General features: G+C 36.3%; 1 protein-coding gene across 6 annotated transcripts in view; it reads right to left on the minus strand.

Annotated features, from left to right (window-relative positions):
* ANKS1B (ankyrin repeat and sterile alpha motif domain containing 1B) overlaps positions 1-19772 on the minus strand; it is a gene marked incomplete at its 5' end in the record, with an annotated part of 434494 nt that overhangs the window by 328138 nt on the left and 86584 nt on the right. The gene's annotated exons all lie outside the window — the stretch shown is intronic.

The raw sequence follows: 19772 nt of genomic DNA on the forward strand, positions 1-19772 counted from the left end.
AGTTTTACTAACAACTGAATTTTACATGTATGCCATAGATAATTATTTTGTCTATATATAAATTGGAATTTGCAATAGCTGTTCCAGTCTGCTTGACATTTGTTTGTACAGCCTACGTGATACTCAGATGCCAACTTCTATCTCTAAGAATGTGTGCTTATCTTAAACAAGCTTTCAGAAGTGGCTTAAACAACATTATGACTGACCATCATAATGCTGTTTGAGACAATGGCTGACCACATCTATTAATGTTGTGGTAACATAGGCTCTAAAGCATTGTTATGAGGCCCATATGTAAAAATTAATTAATTAATTAATTAATTAAAAAAAAAAAAAAAAAAAACACCACTTAACTGCAGATTATTTTAGCCAATAGAATATAGAAATATGTGGAGTATGCTGCAAGAAAGGGCATGTAGAGGTGAAAGAAATGTAGGGGGGAAAGAAAGAGCAGAAACAGCAGTTCTGAAGATGAATACAAGCTGAAGGATATGAGTAAGCAAAGCAAAGGCACTGCAAAAGCAAATACTATCAAACTGTATAACCTCTGAGGGCCGTTTAACCTTTGACTCCTGTGCTAGCATCTTATACGCATATGTGGTCGGTATTCCATTACCTTAAGCAGAATAAATATTTCTAAATTCTATGCCAGCTCACTCACCATGGATGAGAAACACGACACATCCATCTCCACTAGTCTGATTCCCCTCACTTAGGAAATGGTTGTTCCCTTGCTGCAGACTTCTTGAATCTAGCCATATCTTCTAAAGTTAGGTGGATTTATTTACTTCTTATTTTAAAAGTCAATTTTTAAACCATTCTTAGCATGATATTTTATGAGGTTATTTTGACAGTCAAGTGGTACCACAGAATGTGTTGCCGTAGCAACCAGTATTCTTACAGGGACTATTAAAAGGATTGGGTTAACTCTGCACAGTGTCGGTTGTGAAGGACTATTACTGCTCTGCATTTGCATAGACAAAGGAAGCAGACTATGAGTCTTTCCCATCTATTTATGATGCCATCTTCCATGGTGTTTGCCCTATGTTTGTATTTTAGATCTCAGAATTGCTGGATCACAGAATAAAGTGCTTCTTGCCCCCTGGAGCAAAAAGCAAAGAACTGCAGCAGTGCTAGGTACAGGAAAGCCTGTAACACACATCTTAAAAGCCAATATAAGTGGATAAAGACAATGGACACAGAAAAATATTATACTCAATTCACTTTCCAAAGGCAAAAAATAGGCACAAAATCAGAGATATTTCTTAACACCATCAAAGGAGGATGAATAATGAAATTCAATACATTTGAATCATTCAAGGGAGAACATATGAGTTTTTAGCTATTACAGAAACAGAGTAGAAAATCATTATAGCAAAAATATTATTGAGCAACAAAAAGTAAACAAGCAGAATGAGTGACAACTGTATTATTTACATTGATGCCATGTATATAGAGAAAGAATGGAGATCACAGAAATTGAAATTAATGCTGTCAATATGGATAAGAAATATTATGTAGTCAAATCTCCTGGGCATCAAAAATAATAATAAAAGCAGAAGATGTCAAAATTCCTTAGAGATGTTTGGAATACGTTGACTAGTACTCTGATGCCATGAGACAATCCAGTTTATGACGTGATACCAGCTAATTTAAAGAGAACTGAAGAGTAGGATGGCTCTTTGTATACTGAATGACTGCTTTCTGTCTTCTTCCTCCCCCAGATTTCTGCTACAGGTAAACCACTAAAAAGAAAAGATTAGGACAAATCCTAAGGCCCAATGAAGGCCCAAGAAACAGTTACCACTACCAGCTTTCTCACTCATCCCTGCTGCTAGAAGCTCCATGCTTCCCAAACAACAGGCAAAAAGGGCTTGGTAGGAGTTGCTGCAAGAAAGGACAGCTGCATTTGCAAAGAAGGGAAGGAGTTAATGGCTGCATGAGAGAAAGGGGAGTCAGAAGTCCCCCAAATGTGATAGACTGGGTTTGCATACACTAGGCAGACAGAGACACCTGGGAGAGGCATATGAGATACAGAAAGATCTATAATCCATCCACAGACCTCACACAAGCCCATAAAACCCCCAATCCAGACCACCCAGTTTTCTCCTATCCTCTCCCAGCCTTCATTCCTTTCTCAGTACTCCCTCGTTTTTCTGTTATGTTGTAAATTTAATTTTGCCTCCTCAGAGATCCTTTGGACATGAAAATCTAATTTTGTGTGTGCTGCTGGGAAGCCTTGAAATAGCCCTGTGGGGAGAGGTTTAGTGAAATTGAGGTTATTTATGCCCACTTCTCAGAAGAAAGAAAAAAAAAAAAAAAGAAGAAGAAGAAAGAAAGAAATAGAGAGAAAGAGATTTCTGTCACCTGAAGAAAAACAGACATAATTACAAACCTTTTATAATACCTGTTCTGACTTGGAAAAGAAACAGAAAATGTAGCTAGAAAATGCCACTTAGATGATAGGTGCTCAATTAACTGAATTTGACATTATGAAATGGTGAAGTCAACATAACCTGTAATACCAAGCTTCCAAAAAGCCAGCTCTGCAAACTACAAGATGCATGAATATAAGTATCACATATCCTCAAAGAGAACAGATAGAAAATCTTAAAAGATATTAGATATCATATGTAAAAAGAAGTAATTGATAGAGAACCACAAGATTGATACAGAATAAAACATTTAATAAAAGACAGCTATATTTGTATTAGAACTCTGAAATAAGTATTAAAATTGCTTAAAGCAGTAGCAGACTACTGTTAATAAAATAAACAGAATAATAAAGTAAGTTAATTTTCTGTGTATATAAAAGAGAAAGTATAAGAATACAGCAGTAAGAGAGTAGTAAGATCTACAATTAGAGGCAAGTTTTCCTCAGACTTCACTGGGTCTGACACATCACCTCTAATTCTCGTATCTGATGAGTATTTAGGTAATGTCTTTGAAAATTTAGGCATGGAAGTCTTCCTCCTGATGTCTCCATCTACATAAATGGCAGAATTTTCCCAGCAGGAAACTTTACACTGAAGGATATTTTATTCTGTAAAACAGCTATTTGTTCTTCCAGTAGGTTTGTGTACATCAGCTTGACTATCACAATAACCTGACACCTCCCTCCTGATCTAAGAGAACAAGCTAATATTTAGCAACAGACAGGATAGTGAGTACAGATGGAAAACAATAATAATAATAAAATATATAAATAAAAACAGACTTAAAAAATTCCATCCTTAAAAGTGAACACAAAAAGAAAAAGCGAGCACCTTAAGTCTTAACTATTACTTAAAACTACCACGTTCACAGCTTAAAAAGCTTTATGCCATGTATAAAATACACATAAAATTTTGGCCTTTTTACAGATGACAATTGCCTCTGTACTATAATACCTTATTAACTAGACAAGTCTTTCCTATGAATACAGTTAAATCTCATGAAACCTCTCATCTTCCTTTTCTTCCCTGTTTTTTGTTTTGTTTTGTTTTAAGATTTTTAGTTTTTTAGTTTTTAATGAAAACTGGACTGCTTTCTACCTTAAAATTTGTACCAGTCAGTGGTAGGCAAATGTGATTAAATCCCCTGGTTTCAGAATAGAGAGGAGACTTTCCTGTGGTGTCTAAAACCAAACATCAAAAGCTTTCTTTACCTGTTGTATCTCTGTTTCAGCATAACTATCATCTGGCTGTTGTGGTACTGCAAATACCCTTCCTGCCAGTATCCACCAGAACTGCACAGCATCAGCAAAACAGTTAGGGATATGAAATAACAGGACATACCATTTGGTATTGCACCATAGACAGTAATGTTATCATTTTGTTTATTTTGCAGCATATTGCATAGTAAGAAAAATACCCTCTTTGAAATGGAGCATCAAGGACAAAATCAACTCTTCTTCTGGAAGGCAATCCCTTTCAGCTTTATAGAAGGCAGAAAGCAAACAGACAGTTGGTAATCTAAATGCTACCACTTAGTCTGGAACAATTACTACAATGGCAGTTTTCTTTGGAAGAAGTGACTTGACAGCATAGGACCATGCAAATATTTCCTATGATCCTAACCATTGTGAGACAGAGGCATGCTTCTGCCTCTCCTTCATCTGGCCCAAAGGTTATGTAGTAATGTTGTGAAATGAAAATGAAAATACTGCAGTTCATTTTCTAATGAGCTAAATTTGTTATACTGAGTGAGGAACTCATAAAGAGGGAACCTGTCCATTATAAATTGGGTTGAGGAGGGTGCTCTGTTGCTACTGCTCCCATGGCCAGAAGGCTCCCCATGCTCACTTGCTGAAGCCCAGTCCATGACCAGGGAATAGCTTGCTGGTTGTGGAAGGGAAAACAGAAGCATTTGGGAATGAAATATAACACCGTCAATAACTACTTTTTCCACAGCAGGATCCCTGCATTAACCAAATGTACCCTTCTGGGATTCAGTAAAGCTCCAGCAGAGGGAAGCTTCATTTACACATCACACTATGTCTTGCAGACAGAAGAATGGTGAAATGTTTTGGTAGCCTGGGCACACCTTTCTCACATTCCCCAAGGTACCCTGCTTGGTGTTTTTCTATTTGTTATCCTCATTATCTTGTCTTCCACCTTGCACTGCAAATCTGCAGCCATTCTTTCACTAATATGTTTCTATTTTATGTTTCTTTCATCTTAGTGTGGTTAGAGTTTGATTTCACTTCCTGTATTTAGCAAGGGGATGCCAGGAGAAGGATGGTCTTGTACTTAAGGCAGCTGAATGCTGGAGAACTGTACTGTATCTGCCTCTTCCACCATCCCAGTGAGATGCTGAGCATCTCCCAAGTTTCTCAAACTTCAAAGACAGTTGCTAAGTTTGTGGTCTTCATTTCCTGGCTATATCAAAATCACAGAGGCAAGTTTGCAGAGATGCTGAGCTACATCAGGAATCAACATGAGATATTCTTTGACCCTATCCAGTGTTATATGAGACTAAGTGCTGTGAAAGAAAAAGCTTTAGCAGTCCTTGAAGGGAGAATCTTGACCACTGCAACACTGCACATCAGCCAAGCAGTACATGACTATTTTTTCTGCTTGCAGTTCTGTAAAGCTAAACTTTGTCTGAAGTTTGTCAACTGCCTTGAACTCAAGCACAATCATGTCTGAACCTGGAAAGAAATTATTGTAACTGGAAGTCACCAGAAGGTCAGTTGATTCAGTCATTTACTATACATAACAATAGTAAAATATAACTTTGGACAAACAAGATTAATCCACATATTAGCTGAAAAGTACATAAATGTTACTATTATGCAGTTACTGCTGCTCAGTAAGAAAGTGCTATTGATACCTATCATTATGAGCATCCAAGAAATTAATCATTCAAGAGAAGTGTTCCTTCCCCTCTATTCAGCATTGTTTATAGGCTAATAAAAAGGTCGATCTTGGCTAATTGATTTTTCACTAGAGGTGAAAGCTTCTGAAGTGAATGTTGTAATATACATATAGGTTGCAATGTAAGTATAGATGAAGAATCATATGAAGATTACCACATTCAGTTCAAAGTAGATTAAGATTTTCAAATGGCAGAAAATTCAAGAATTCAGTAAACTGACAAAATGCAGAGAATGGAACACCAAATGCTTTTAGAAACTATATTTTAGCTATAGTAAGCAGCTATGATTTAAGAATAATGCAGTATATAGAGACTATAGAATCTTTTTTTTTTTTTTTTTTTTTGGTGTCTTTGGAAGCATATACTGCATTTGTTTTTCAGTGGAAAATTAATTGCCAAAGTATTAGCTACTTGAAGCTGCAATATGCATGTTCTGATTCATAAATGAATTTAAAACATCATTCTTTTAAACTAGTTTGAACTGCTTAAAAGCTAAATCTTTCATTTGAGATACTTGCTTAATGTATGGATTAAACTAATCTATATATTGTTTAATCTATGGATTAAACTAATTGTCTTTAACACATGAACATACAGGCACTTTCACATCTTATCTACTGCATCCTAATCCTCCATCTCCTCCACCCTGTCCTGTGGGACAGGACTGAATTTCTTTCCAAACTAATTTCTTCCTCCCAACGTTAGGTAAAACAAACTGAAACTGTCTTTTAAGCGCTTGCCTGACTTTGAGCATGTACCTAATACTTATAAATAATACTATCTGCACAGTTAATACCAAGTATCAATACCAAGTATTTGGCATTGATTGCTATTGATGCTTGGTATTGATACTTGGCATTAACTGAGAATAACTGATTTGATATTACCTAATATCAAAGCACTTCAAGAGCTTTGCTTGGCCACGGAAAAAGAACTTATCACTTTGAAGGATAAAACCCCAGGGGGAATTCAATTTATCAAACCATATAGTCTGCAATGACACTCTATGCAACAGAAATGCATTTCTAGGGATGCCTTCCAATCCCACAGGCATAGGAGGTTTGACCAAAGTTGGTATGTAGAAATGGCATACACAAATGTAGGCTATGCAAAAATGCGTGAATTTGGCAACTTTTTTTGAGTCTTAAGCATTAAGCACATGAATAGTTCCAATTAAGTTAATGGGATTTCTCATGTTAATGACAGGCTTATGTGTCTCCCTGAATCAAGGATTGTGTTTATATGCACATGACTCATTCCAAAATGTGACTCACTGTGAAAAATTCATGTATCAGTTGAGGAAAACTGATAATGAAAGGTACAGAAGCCTACAGAAAAGCAAAATTGAGCATTAATATTTTCAGAAACATTAAATAGAAATAAAAGCTTAAGCATATTTACTTTTCATAAAGAATAAAAATGTAGTCCAAAGCAAAGACCAGCATTTTTTGCTTTAAATGTCACAGAAAGTAAAGAAAATACTGCTTGGAGAATAACTACAGAGGCATCTCTGTATTCAACATCCCAATGCTATCTGAATGTTATCATATAACATTTGAAAAACTCAGTGCAATGTAATTGCAAAGCAAATCAGCTGTAAACCATGTATTTTTCTTTTTTTAAAGTTGTGAAAGAGAGGGTGGGTAAGTGGGTGGCAGAATGATGAAACTTATAGAAAATACATTATTTGTCATGAAATAGAGCAGAAGGAACAGAAATTAAAGTAGGGGAAAAATCAGGTGGTAACTGAGTAGGCAGAAGTCACCACTTTATTACTCCTCCAGTGCACAGTTTTTTATTTAGCATACATATTCTCAGTAAAAGTGTGTTACTGAAAATGCAGTTATTATTCCATTAAGATGCTGTTGGTTTAATGAAGGACATAAGAGAAAATCATACCTGAGCAGACAAAGCTGTTCTAAAGAGGAATTATATACAACACTGAGTTAGTCATCTATCTGAAGATGAATGCTGGTTAAGAGCAGCTAATCAAAAAGACCGTAGAGAACATTTGTACTAGATTATCTTTAGATCCATTAGTAACAAATTGCCAGCAGTTTCTCATATTGTACCTAAATGCTAAATACAATATAAAAACAATACAGTAGAATAACTAACAATCACCCAGATGACGCCACTTGACAGTCAAGTCAGTTGGCTACAGAAGTTGGAGGCCTAACTGGAAAAGATCAGTCAAACAGTAATCCACCTTTTAATCTCAGTAAAATGTACAAGGGCTCAGACTCTCCTACAGGTGAAGAAAAGGATTACATATATATACTCACACATCATAAGAGATGCTGAATAGCACATCAACTATCTCTTGTCAGTGACAATGTTGACCAGCACTGTCAACAATTCTCTGTGCAGCCTGACTTACACAGAGTCCAGCCAAATCCTGTCTCCCATTCCTACTCTTTCTTTATCCAAAAGATATGTGGAAGCAGAATTCAAAATCATCTTCACTAAGAAGGCAAAGGTTTTGCTATGGATTGCAAGAAAATCTACCAGCATGAAGCTCACATACTGAAAGCTGCTGCTTCTTCCTGTCTTGTTTAATTAAATTAGTCATTTCATTGCAGTTATCTCACTAATGAGGACTACCAGAACATTTAGGACATTCATTGCTCTTCCCATGCTGTCTATTCTATACTGTTCTTTTTAGCTGTGGTATATTCAACATAGAATAGACAGACCTACTCCAATACAAGTACACCCTTACTTTTCTTTCCAGACATACTCCTCGGCAATTTAAGAGCTAATACTTAAATTCTTTCTTCAGCCAGTGATCATACAACGTCTTAAAAGTACCATAAAGAAAAAGTAATCAAGCCAGTGTGACATGCCTTCACCTACAACTCCTATGCAATACTACTTCTTATGAAGTACCTATGACTAAATCAGTAATATGGTAAAATTATTGAGATTCCTTCAAGGAAACATCATTCTGGACAGAGAAAATGGCAGGGTAGTGAATATTCCAAAACCTGTAAGGAATCAACTACTAATAATTAAAAGAAAGTTCAGTATGGGGATAAAACATTATTACATTTTAATATGATTTGTGTCTAAGATTGGTTGGCAGTGCTGAGGGTGCTTCTTTGCAGGCTTTAATAGTTCATATTCCAAAGATATTGGGCAAAGTACCAATATCAACAGAAATAATAACGGTAGTATTAATAGAAACTGCTCAATCTCAACTACTAAAGCAAATAAAAATGAAGAGCCTCTTCCGAGATTTTCCCTCATGGCACTAAACTGAGGCTTATAATAAGTTTAGGAAGGACAGATGAAAAGAAAACAGATTATCAAAAATGGCATAAATCATTCAACTCTTATATCCTTCTGGAAAAGCAGAGAAAGCAATGTAAAAACAGATGTGTGTATGGTCAAATAACCCTAATTTCTGCTTCTAATCTCAGTGCAAAAAGTTATACCACTGAACTCAGACTAGGGTTTTGATATATAGGAAAGTTAAAGATAGACTAAGGAGTGCATTTATAGCACATTGTTGATCTGCACTAATTCCATGGGAAAACATTTCTAATGCATTGTAAAAACCATGCAGTTGCCCCTCAACACTGAATAACTCCTGATCACATACTTTATGGAGGTGTAAGAATCTGGTCCACTGTACTTTTCTGATGTTCTTTTTCTATTTGCTAAGCTTATTCACAGGGACTGAAAAAATCTGTCAACAGAATGTAATGAAACTCTATGTCATGAGTGGTCAGCTACTTCAAGATTTAAGGACAAACATACTTAACCTCTTCTTATGTGTCAAGGAGAAAATGAATGTGTTTTTTTGCCAGCGGTATGAAAAGAAAGAGAAAGAGAGAATGAGAGGGAGAGAAAGAGAGAAAGAGAGAAAGAGAGAAAGAGAGAAAGAGAGAAAGAGAGAGAGAGAGAAAGAATCACAGAATTTCTAGGTTGGAAGAGACCTCAAGATCATTGAGTCCAACCTCTGACCTAATACTAACAGTCCTCCACTAAACCATATCCCTAAGCTCTACATCTAAATGTCTTTTAAAGACCTCCAGGGATGGTGACTCCACCACTTCCCTGGACAGTCCGTTCCAATGCCTAACAACCCTTTCGGTAAAGAAGTTCTTCCTAACATCCAACCTAAAACTCCCCTGGCTCAACTTAAGCCCATTCCCCCTTGTCCTGTCACCAGGCACGTGGGAGAACAGACCAACCCCCACCTCGCTACAGCCTCCTTTAAGGTATCTGTAGAGAGCAATAAGGTCACCCCTGAGCCTCCTTTTCTCCAGGCTGAACAAGCCCAGCTCCCTCAGCCGCTCCTCATAGGACTTGTTCTCCAGGCCCCTCACCAGCTTCGTCGCCCTTCTCTGGACTCGCTCAAGCACCTCAATGTCCTTCTTGTAGCAAGGGGCCCAAAACTGAACACAGTACTCGAGGTGCAGCCTCACCAGAGCCGAGTACAGAGGGATGATCACTTCCCTAGCCCTGCTGACCACACTGCTTCTTATACAAGCCAGGATGCTGTTGGCCTTCTTGGCCACCTGAGCACACTGCTGGCTCATATTCAGCCGAATCCCAGGCCCTTCTCCGCCTGGCAGCTTTCCAACCATTCCTCTCCCAGTCTGTAGCTCTGCTTGGGGTTATTGCGCCCCAGGTGTAGGACCCAGCACTTGGCCTTGTTGAACTTCATGCAGTCAACCTCAGCCCATTGGTGCAGCCTATCCAGATCCTCCTGCAGAGCCTTCCTACCCTCAAGCAGAGAAAGAAAGAAAGAAAGAAAGAAAGAAAGAAAGAAAGAAAGAAAGAAAGAAAGAAAGAAAGAAAGAAAGAAAGAAAGAAAGAAAGAAAGAAAGAAAGAAAGAAAGAAAGAAAGAAAGAAAGAAAGAAAGAAAGAAAGAACCCATTTGTACAAATGTTCTAATTTCACCTATTAAATATTTTTTAAATAAAATATTCTTTTTGTATTATCCTATCATGGGCTTTTGCCCTCTGAATTATGGCAAAATATTGACCCTTCATATCACTTGTATCCTGTTCTCTCTTATTAAGAAAAAGGGAACAAGGGAAAATGGGACTGCTACTGCTAAGAAAGTACCTGCTTATTCAACTTCAAAACAATCATAGAATATGATACAGTGAAGCCATACATTGGCATTTATCACCATCCCTTAATGGATCCTGTAGGGACCCACGTAGCTTTAACGGATTTGTACACTCCATCTTCTGTTTAAGCCATAAGGACAAAACTTCTATGCTGTTCCCCTCACAACAGAAAATATATGAGAGACATACCCATATGGTTTTTACTCTTCTCATGCATTTCCTATCAGATGGTAATCATCAGGATTTACTCATCTGCCAGTTCCAAACTTAATGAGTTTATTCTTATACTAAGGGAGCAAACATGACATCAATGTTGATTTCAGGTATATACAAAAAGCATTTAAGAATTTTATCATTTTTTCTCTACTATTTGTCTCCTGTTGTATAGTAGAACACTCATTTATTCTCATGTCACTATGTATTAAAACACACAACCAAACCTGCACTGGTTTGGTTGACAACAAAGAGAAAGTTCTAGAAATATTACAGAAAACTTACCAATGTAACATGAAGAAAAATAAAATGCTAAAAAGTTCTAAAATTATTTACTTTTTGTTTTAAGTTTGTGGGATAGAAAAGAGTACATTTGAAAGCTTTCATAGAATGATAGAATCACTTAGATTGGAAAAGACCTCTAAGACCCTGTAGTTCAACCTAGCACTGCCAAGTCTACCATTAAATCATGCTACTACATCCACGTTTTTGGAAAACCTCCAGGGATCGTGACTTAACTGCTTCCTTGGGCAGCCTGTTCCAAAACTTCACAACTTCAGTAAATATTTTTTCCCTAACAACCTACCTAAAACTAACATTTTTTCCTAACATCCAACCTAAACCTCTCCTGGCACCACTTCATTCTCCTTCTTTCCTTACTAACTGTTACCTTTGCCCTATGGTAAACACCTACATATGACTGTGAAAAATAAATCTCCTACATATTTAAGCTCATGCTTTTTAAAAACTACCAAAACTATTTTTTTCAAAGAGACTACATATGTTTTTTAGAAACTAAAAGCTAAATGTAACTATATTTTAGAGAGGTCCCTCACATTCTTTGTCAGTCTCATACATAGTTACATACTCTATTGCTCAAATGTGATAAATGGATTATTAAAGTTTCACAAACATTTCTGAATCCTTGCTGTTAACACTGCCCATCTACTGGATGGACATTTGGTCATGGGTCTTGATTAAATTGCCTCTGCACTGAGGTCAAGTGCCATCATTGGGCACTCCGCCTAGTCTCTAACTTCAATTCTAGATCATCACAATTTTCCAAGCCCTTTTTCACATCTGCGAGCCCCATGAAGATATCTCAGCTGCTGACCAGAACAGGACTAAATGTCTATGTTTATGCAACTGATTTGAAGGATTCAGCTGCCAATAACAGGCATCCAGTGCTATTTTAGGCACTGCATGGTAGCTATTGAACCTTATTAACTGCTCCAGAAAGCATTACAGAACCCATTTTAGCCTCATGCAAAAGACACCTTGTGTATCTGCAGCAACATGAGATACTTAATGTTTATACAGTTGAACCCTACCTTTGGAGTTTCTACATCTCTGCTGGTGACATTCTGATCAATTAGGGAGAAAATGAATTTTAAGGAAAAAAAAAAGGGGGGGGGGGGGAGGGAAGATCATGTTGAAAAAAACTTTTTGTTCTCTTGTAAGGGAGAAGTAGCAAACTTCATTTTGGCTGTACTGGAGAAAAGTCTGAGGAGAGGAGAAACCCATGGGAAATGGAGGGTGTGAGTCCATGACAGTTTTTTGGCAGGCCTCTAGGGAAAGCCAAGGCTTGAAGGAAACATCTTTGTTGACTAATACCAGTCATAGCAGTAATAGCAAAAATCATTAGTCTTGTTGATGATTTATTTTTGTATGACACAAAGAGAGAGTTGAAGTTAATATTGCAAAATCACATTTCTAGATGAAAATCTCATAGCATTATCTTCTCATTGTTTTTCAGAAGTGATTGAAACTCTCTCAGAAAATCCCAAATGAAGCTGGAAACTGTAACTTAAAAATGCACTCCATGTTGCTCAGTACTGCACACTCACAGGATAATGGGCACTGAGAGTATGGAAGAAAAAGAAGAGCCAAGTGTTCTGCTGCATAAACCTGGCAAAAATGCCCACAATGGAACAGGCAGCTTGGAAGTGAAAAGGAAAGGCACAAACAGGGATGAAAAAGAAGGTTCACTTAAACACTGAATAACACACACACAAAATATCTAATTAAAGCAAATATTCTTCATACTGATTAAATGATCTCAAGATCCGTTCTGATAGTCTGCAGATCCTGGGTAATCCTGCTGAGATTAGTAGATTTCTTTGGTACCCAGTTGACTATAATGACACAGAGATGAGTCTTCAAATTACATGCATGTATGTGCTTACTACTACTGTGTATGACAGTCTCTGATCTAAAATGGTCTTTGTGAAGAAATGCAAAGATCTGCTGTGGTTAATTTCATAAACATAGCTGTCCAACAGGATTCTCGAGTAAATAAAGTAGTACAAATCATTTGCAGAACATCCCAAATTTACATACAGCTTTATAGCCATGAAAACAAACAAGCTCTTTGATCTGAAAAGCTTATATTATAATGACTTTATATGGAAAAAAATGCTACCCCCATATCTGAGATCCTTATGTAAGAGATTTAGCTAGGATGAAAGAGTCCACAGCAGGGCAAGCAAAGTGGCTGGTAGCACAGCTAGATTTACATACAAAATAAACTTGCAAATGCTAGGATTACTTAGTCAGGAAAATGAAAGCTTTAAGAAAAAGCATGAAGTACTGCAAGTTATGGAGGGTGTGCATAAACTATTTGTTCTTTTCTACTCTGTCAGATTTTACCAGGGAAGAATAAATGCAAGCATATACTTAGGAAATAAAAGAAAATGCCTATACATACTGCACACATTCTGCAAAACATCCTGATACAGGGGTTATTGAGGTAAACATTGTGGCAGATTGGAGGAAAAGGATTAGATCCATTTACACACCAGCACAAGGTAAACACCTAACTGCATTGAGAAAGATTCATATGTCTGTAAGCTATTTTCCTGCAAGAATCTGATAGTCAAGGAATTTGCCACACATAGCTAATTGGGCAGACTGACTAAATATTCAGAAAACCATTATAGCAGAAAAGTAGTAGTACTTATTAATGCAGATTAGATGAACTGGTGGCTTGGTCAGCACCTCCCCTAGATATACTTTACTTCATGTAGTTTAAATTGTTGTCATGTTTCGGGATTTTATATTCTTAAATAAGTGCTGACTGTCTCACAGGGTATGTCTGTGCAGCACACTGGAGGATTGTCTAGCAATACTTCTACCAGAAATCACAGCAGCAGGAAGCTGCAGGCTAATTTAGTTGGCTGTGAAGCATGCCACTGGGCAAATTATTCTACGTAGAGTTCCACCCGGTTGCAGTTAGGATCCTTCCAACACAGAAATCTTTATGATGCTGTACTGAAGCATAGCATAACTTACAGATACAGAAAATAACCTACCGTAGTTCTTTTAATAACTACAGAACATAGGCTAGGAAAGGATAACAGAAATGTCTGAAATTCCCTTGGCTGGGTAGGCTAACTAACAGAAGGGGCAAACATTTGTATGAAGTTGGTATGTTTCCCTCTTCTTCTTTATATTGACTACCTCATATTTAGATAGAATTAAAAACCATTTTGTAAAGTACCTTATAGCAAGGTACCATGCCTGATGACAGAAACTGTGGATGCTTTGTACTGGATGTCAGATTATAAATGTCTGATCAAACAAATTACAGCAACATCAGTTCTTCTCAGTGGGAAATACCACTGTGTGCATAAGAAACTGGAACAGATGGTTTTCAGTTGGGTGGTAGCTTTTAAAAACAATTTATAAAGTTATATAATCTTATCTTCAGAGAGTGGGTAGACCTTTGCAACAAGGGAATCTTAAAATGTAAGGTTTATATACCCTGTGAGGGATGGCTTTCATATCTTTATTTCCAACAGAAACAAGACTTAGCATTTGCTTGTAAAATGAGATTTGTAACCAAACTAGAGCTAAGAGCTCTCCAAATAATGCCTATATGCAAGTGTGTGATATTGTCAAAGATGCCACTTTTGATCCAAGTTAGCAATCACTCAGCAATTATACTATTTCAGCACAGACATTATTTATTTAAATGTTGTGTTAAAGAAAAACAGTATTATTGAATCCTCAAATAATCTTACTAAATAGTTTGTCTCGAAATTCTTCAAAAATTCTAGTGATTATTACTTTCCAAAATAAAAAGTAATCACTTTCAAATTTTTGTAAATGTGCTTTTTATCCAAATTAATTTTTCTTTGTATTAGATTAAAAGTAAGAATAACTGGCCATGCATAAATTTTATTCAACTTTAATATATTCATTCTAAACTATCTTATTTCCAAAACACACAATTCTCTCATTTCAAATCTCCTCTTAAACACACAAAAAAAATCCATAATCTTAGTTTTATTGCCTTTATATAACCTCACCTTGATTTTCTGACATGGAAGCTGAAAGTGAATCTTCACTTCAATATGTACCATCAGGATTTTCAACAATGTGAATATGACAAGTTTTTAAGACTATTTTTCTCATTCTGTCTGAATGTACATAAGTATCAACTTCCCTTTTTGGATGACAGAATTAAGGATAAATTAACATTTATATTCTTGTGATGAAATCCAAATCTTTTTCCTGAGACTATACAGAACCTTTTTTTCATGTTTAAATTTAAATTACTGCTGCCAGCCTTTATTATCTATTATATAACCACATTAAATTTAATCAGATGTACTGCTGCCACTTCTGAGAAATCCCTCTGTAGTGCAGCCCCTATAATCTTACATGGTTTTAGTACTTCAGCTTTATTCTGTAAGCAAAAAAATGGGGACACCTGGTAACAAGTTTCTCAGTATTTACTCCAGGTAATTAAGTAGAATCTTAAAAGAACTAAAGCACTTTCTGGAATTGTATCTTCTTTAGTCTGAACTCATGTCACAAATCCAAAGATACTGCATTTCCACTTGCAAATCCACAATGTAGGTTATGTATTTTGCTTCTCAACAGGATAGCATAAATGTAAAAGCAAACATTGCAATCAAATATGTACCACACAAGATTAAAACGACTGATCTGAAGAAAATAATTCCATTTAGAGCTTCAATTTTATTTAGTGTGTCTGGCAGAATTTTATTATTTTAAAATTAGTTCAAAATTTCTCTGCCCCCCCCCCCTTTTTTTTTGTTGTTGTTCCTTAACTCCAAATATGGAGAATATTTGTTTATAAATATATTTGTTCCTTACAATAATAATAATATTTGTTCCTTACAATAAATTTGTTCCTGTTCCAATAATATTTGTTTATCTGTAAGGAACACAACATTTCTCATGTTCATTCTTAATTGAGAATTAGAAATATATAATCACCTTCTGAACACAGAATAAGATAAACCTGATTAAGTCAACTAAAAACGTTCATTAAATTATCAAAATTACAAAAGAAAAAACATTGAAATGTATTGTATCCAACATGTATATCGTGCACATATACATATATATACATGTACATGCACATAGGGGAGTGCAGAAGTCCTTAATACTCTATTTTTTGTTTTGCAGACACATGTAAACAAAAAGTTGCATAACATTCTCTGGTATCTATAGCAATATTTTCTTATGTGGACACACACACACAAAAAAATCTCTCAACTTACTGATTGTTTTTAAATTAAGAAACACAATGAGTTAGTACATCATAATAAAAAAGCATATTTGTGTTTTTAATACCATGTTTAGAACAATTCATTCCCACAGGAGTACATATACAGGAACCCCAAACATGACAAAAAATGGATAATAATGTTTGTTAGTACTCCAAGAACAGAAGAATCTAAATCAAAGCAATTTACTTGCAGGAGCTCTGGAAGATTCCTCACAATATACACTGCAACAATCTTATGTTTGTTTTCCTGACACTTAATTCTTCTGGATCTTTGGCTTGCAAGTTATACCCATTTAAAATTTCTTACCTGCTCTAGAATTTACAGAGATCTTTTGAATATACATTTGACATGTAACTTCTATGCTATAAAATACCTGTAAAGTTAGCCCTGAGATTTTAGTTTGTAGCTTAAATGCATGCCATGATGTTCAAAATTTTTTCTTCTTATAGGAACTAGAGACATTTTAAAGTAGTTTGTACTATCAACTGTGTTAAAAATGCATGATTTTAATACAGCAATGAAAAAAGTTGGAAAACTCTTATATAAGATGGCTGCTTTTGTTCTTGAAATTACTGAGCCAGACTGCCATCTATTGGAAAATAAATACTTCTAAAATTATACTTTTTTTTGAAAACTGGAACTACTATAGGTTATTGTGAAAACCTGATTTTGCTAGCAATCATACTTAAAACAGTTTAATTTTTTAAAAAGAAATGCCTAAGTTAACTGAACTGTGTTACAATCAAGGAGTTTCCTACATCTTTTCCCATTTCATATTCTGGAAGCACAGCTCATTTTCTGATTTGCTGAATAGTCAAATCCCAGTTATTTGGAGTTAAAGTAATGCACTTCGCAAACATAGTAAAATTGTACTATGCCATATGCCAGCACTGAACAAATACATAGACAGAAAACTCTCCCAGCTCACCTGTGCAGCAGCTGTCTAGGCTTTCCATGTCTTTGCATGCACAGAGGAGCTAAAGAGTATATTCAAGTCATAATGAGCAAAGTGAAAAATAAGGCATAAGGGAAAAGGAGTAAGAATCTATGAATCCAACATCAACTCCACCCAGTGTATGCGCCTTTGAGAGAAATGCTCAATTCTAACTGAAATGATGCCTAGATATATAAACGCCTTTTTGGAGCTCACTCCAAAATAGCATAATGACCCCATTTCCAGACACAAAATTATGTTCAATCTGGCCTTTAATTTGTGGAGACAATGAACAGGGGGTTGCTGTGTGATAACATTTACAACACTTACTTTAATTATTAGTGAAGGAAGATTAAGAAAATAAGGAATATTTTACATGATAGCAAATCAGAAGTAAATAAAAACAGTTGCAAAATCAAGCATTGAAAATTAAAGAGGTTCTGGTGTAGCTTTAACTTTCTTTAGTTTATTCTTAATAATGTGCTCTTCAAATAAATACTTATTCTCATCTGACTTTGTACTATTTAACAAAAAAGCATTCAAAGCTTTTATCCTCTGTTCTTATTCAGGAAGATAGCACGGTCCACAAACAGTTCTTCCAGAACCACAAATTTTATCCAGTTTCCCTTTCAGCTTTTGGAATGGAATTGTGTTGTGGGGGCATTTTTACACACGTCAACACAGAACTGACTTGTAATTTGGAATTAGGATGACTAAACCAAAAATTTTTATCTAGGAAGCTCCTTTCCAGTTTCACCTGACATCAGAGCAGTGTAAACTCTGCTTCTAATTTACTTTAAGATACTGTAAACACATTAACCTCTGGTTTTGTTAATGCCTTATGTCACAAGTCATACACCTGGTCAACAGAAACATAATAAAACTTGTAGTAAAACATGTAGTGTTTTCAATGAAAAATTTGATAAAAATCTTGTACAGAAGCTTGAAGTCCACTATTTCAAACATATCAGAAAAACATGCTGAGTATTTGGACAACTACTCATCCAACAACTTGGCAAATGGATGACTGGATTCAATTCTGTCCTTGTCCTAAGAGAGTTCTAACACACAACTTCTTCAAAAGAAAATGTAGTATTCTATAGATTCTTTATCATTGATTAACAAACAATGCAAGCCATCTGAGGCCAGAGACAGAACAGAATTACTAGTGAATATGCATTCCTAAGTCATGCTCTCAGGATTGCACTGGTATTTTTCCAGTGGCTGTCAAATGCACAAAGAATCCTGGAGGGGATCAACTCACACTTTTTATTTGGGAGACTATAAGTGTGATATTAAACCCATCTTTATTCCATAGAGAGAACTGAACACCTCTTTCCCACTTCCCAGATGAAGCTTTTTATGGTCCAGTTACTGCATGAAAAAGTAAGCATCCCTAGTATCCTTGTGCAAAACAAAAACAGCAAGCTCTGCTCTTTCAAATAACAGGACAGAAGTCCAAACTGCGTACTAGATAGACAGACTTACCTTTCTTCAGTTCTGAATCAATATAAACTTTATGAAGCCAGAGCAGTGCCACAGGTGATTTGAACCAGTTTAAAAAAAAAAAAAAAAAAAAAAAAAAAAAGCTAACAAATATCCCCCATTTCCTGAAGCTTTCTCTTTGTCCATGCTAGCTAACTTCAGGAGGAAGCTGCTGGTTCTTGTTCCAACTGACCGAATCTTGACCCACAAGCTCCTATTACCAACAGAAGTTCCCCAGCCTTGCCTTCCTATTTGTCTGAAGAATAGCATGATGCAAAGGGAGGGATATGATGTCTCCTAGCAGCCAGTTCCTTTGGAGAATCTTTCAAGGTTCAAAAAACAACATGACAGGTTTTGGAACCTGTTCAGATCACCGGATTACAGATGTTCAAAAGCTTGCGCCAATCATTATCTCTGGAACCAACATTTGTCCAGGAAATAACATCACCTGATACATTACTGATGGAGAACTGACTTCTGCACCAGCTCAGAGATGACACTGCCTCAATCAGCAATGCCTGTTAGGGGAAAACCTGATGATTTGAACCTGAAGCAAGTGCTTGCTTGTAGAGGCTCACCTAGTGAGTTCTCACCCCTGTGTTGGAGCTGGTAACAGAGAAAGATAATGCTCTGTCCCACAGGCAGAAAGAGTCTGTGCTCCAGTGTCACCACATTCCTGTGCTGCCCCTGCTTCCAAAGGGTCTTGACATGTGCAGTAGCAATGAATGTGAGCTAAATGGATGTAGAAAACAGAGGAGTCCACACTTACCTTGCTGAGAAGGACATTTTAAGGAAGCTTCCCCACAAGGAGAAAACAGAAGCCAGAAAAAAGTTTCAAGAATCTTTCTCTTCCTTAATACACATCCAGGATGTCTATTTATGTCTCTCCATCTCTATATATCCACATTCTTATATATACATACTCATTTAGGTTTCTTCAGTCATCACCCTTCATTCCACCCTTCACAACCACCTTGCTTGTTGGTTCTGCCCCCAGAATAGTTGGCAACATTAACCTTTGCACCAGAGCTAAACACTTCTCTCCATTTCAGTGCTTTTTCCTGATGATGCCTGGATGCTGGATGGCTCCTTGCAGAGCCTGTGGGTTTTCATATAACCCATGCAATACACAGGGAGTCTGTACACCAAGG

Source organism: Aythya marila (genome assembly GCF_965140915.1).
Source record: "Aythya marila genome assembly, chromosome: 1".
NCBI lineage: Eukaryota > Metazoa > Chordata > Aves > Anseriformes > Anatidae > Aythya > Aythya marila.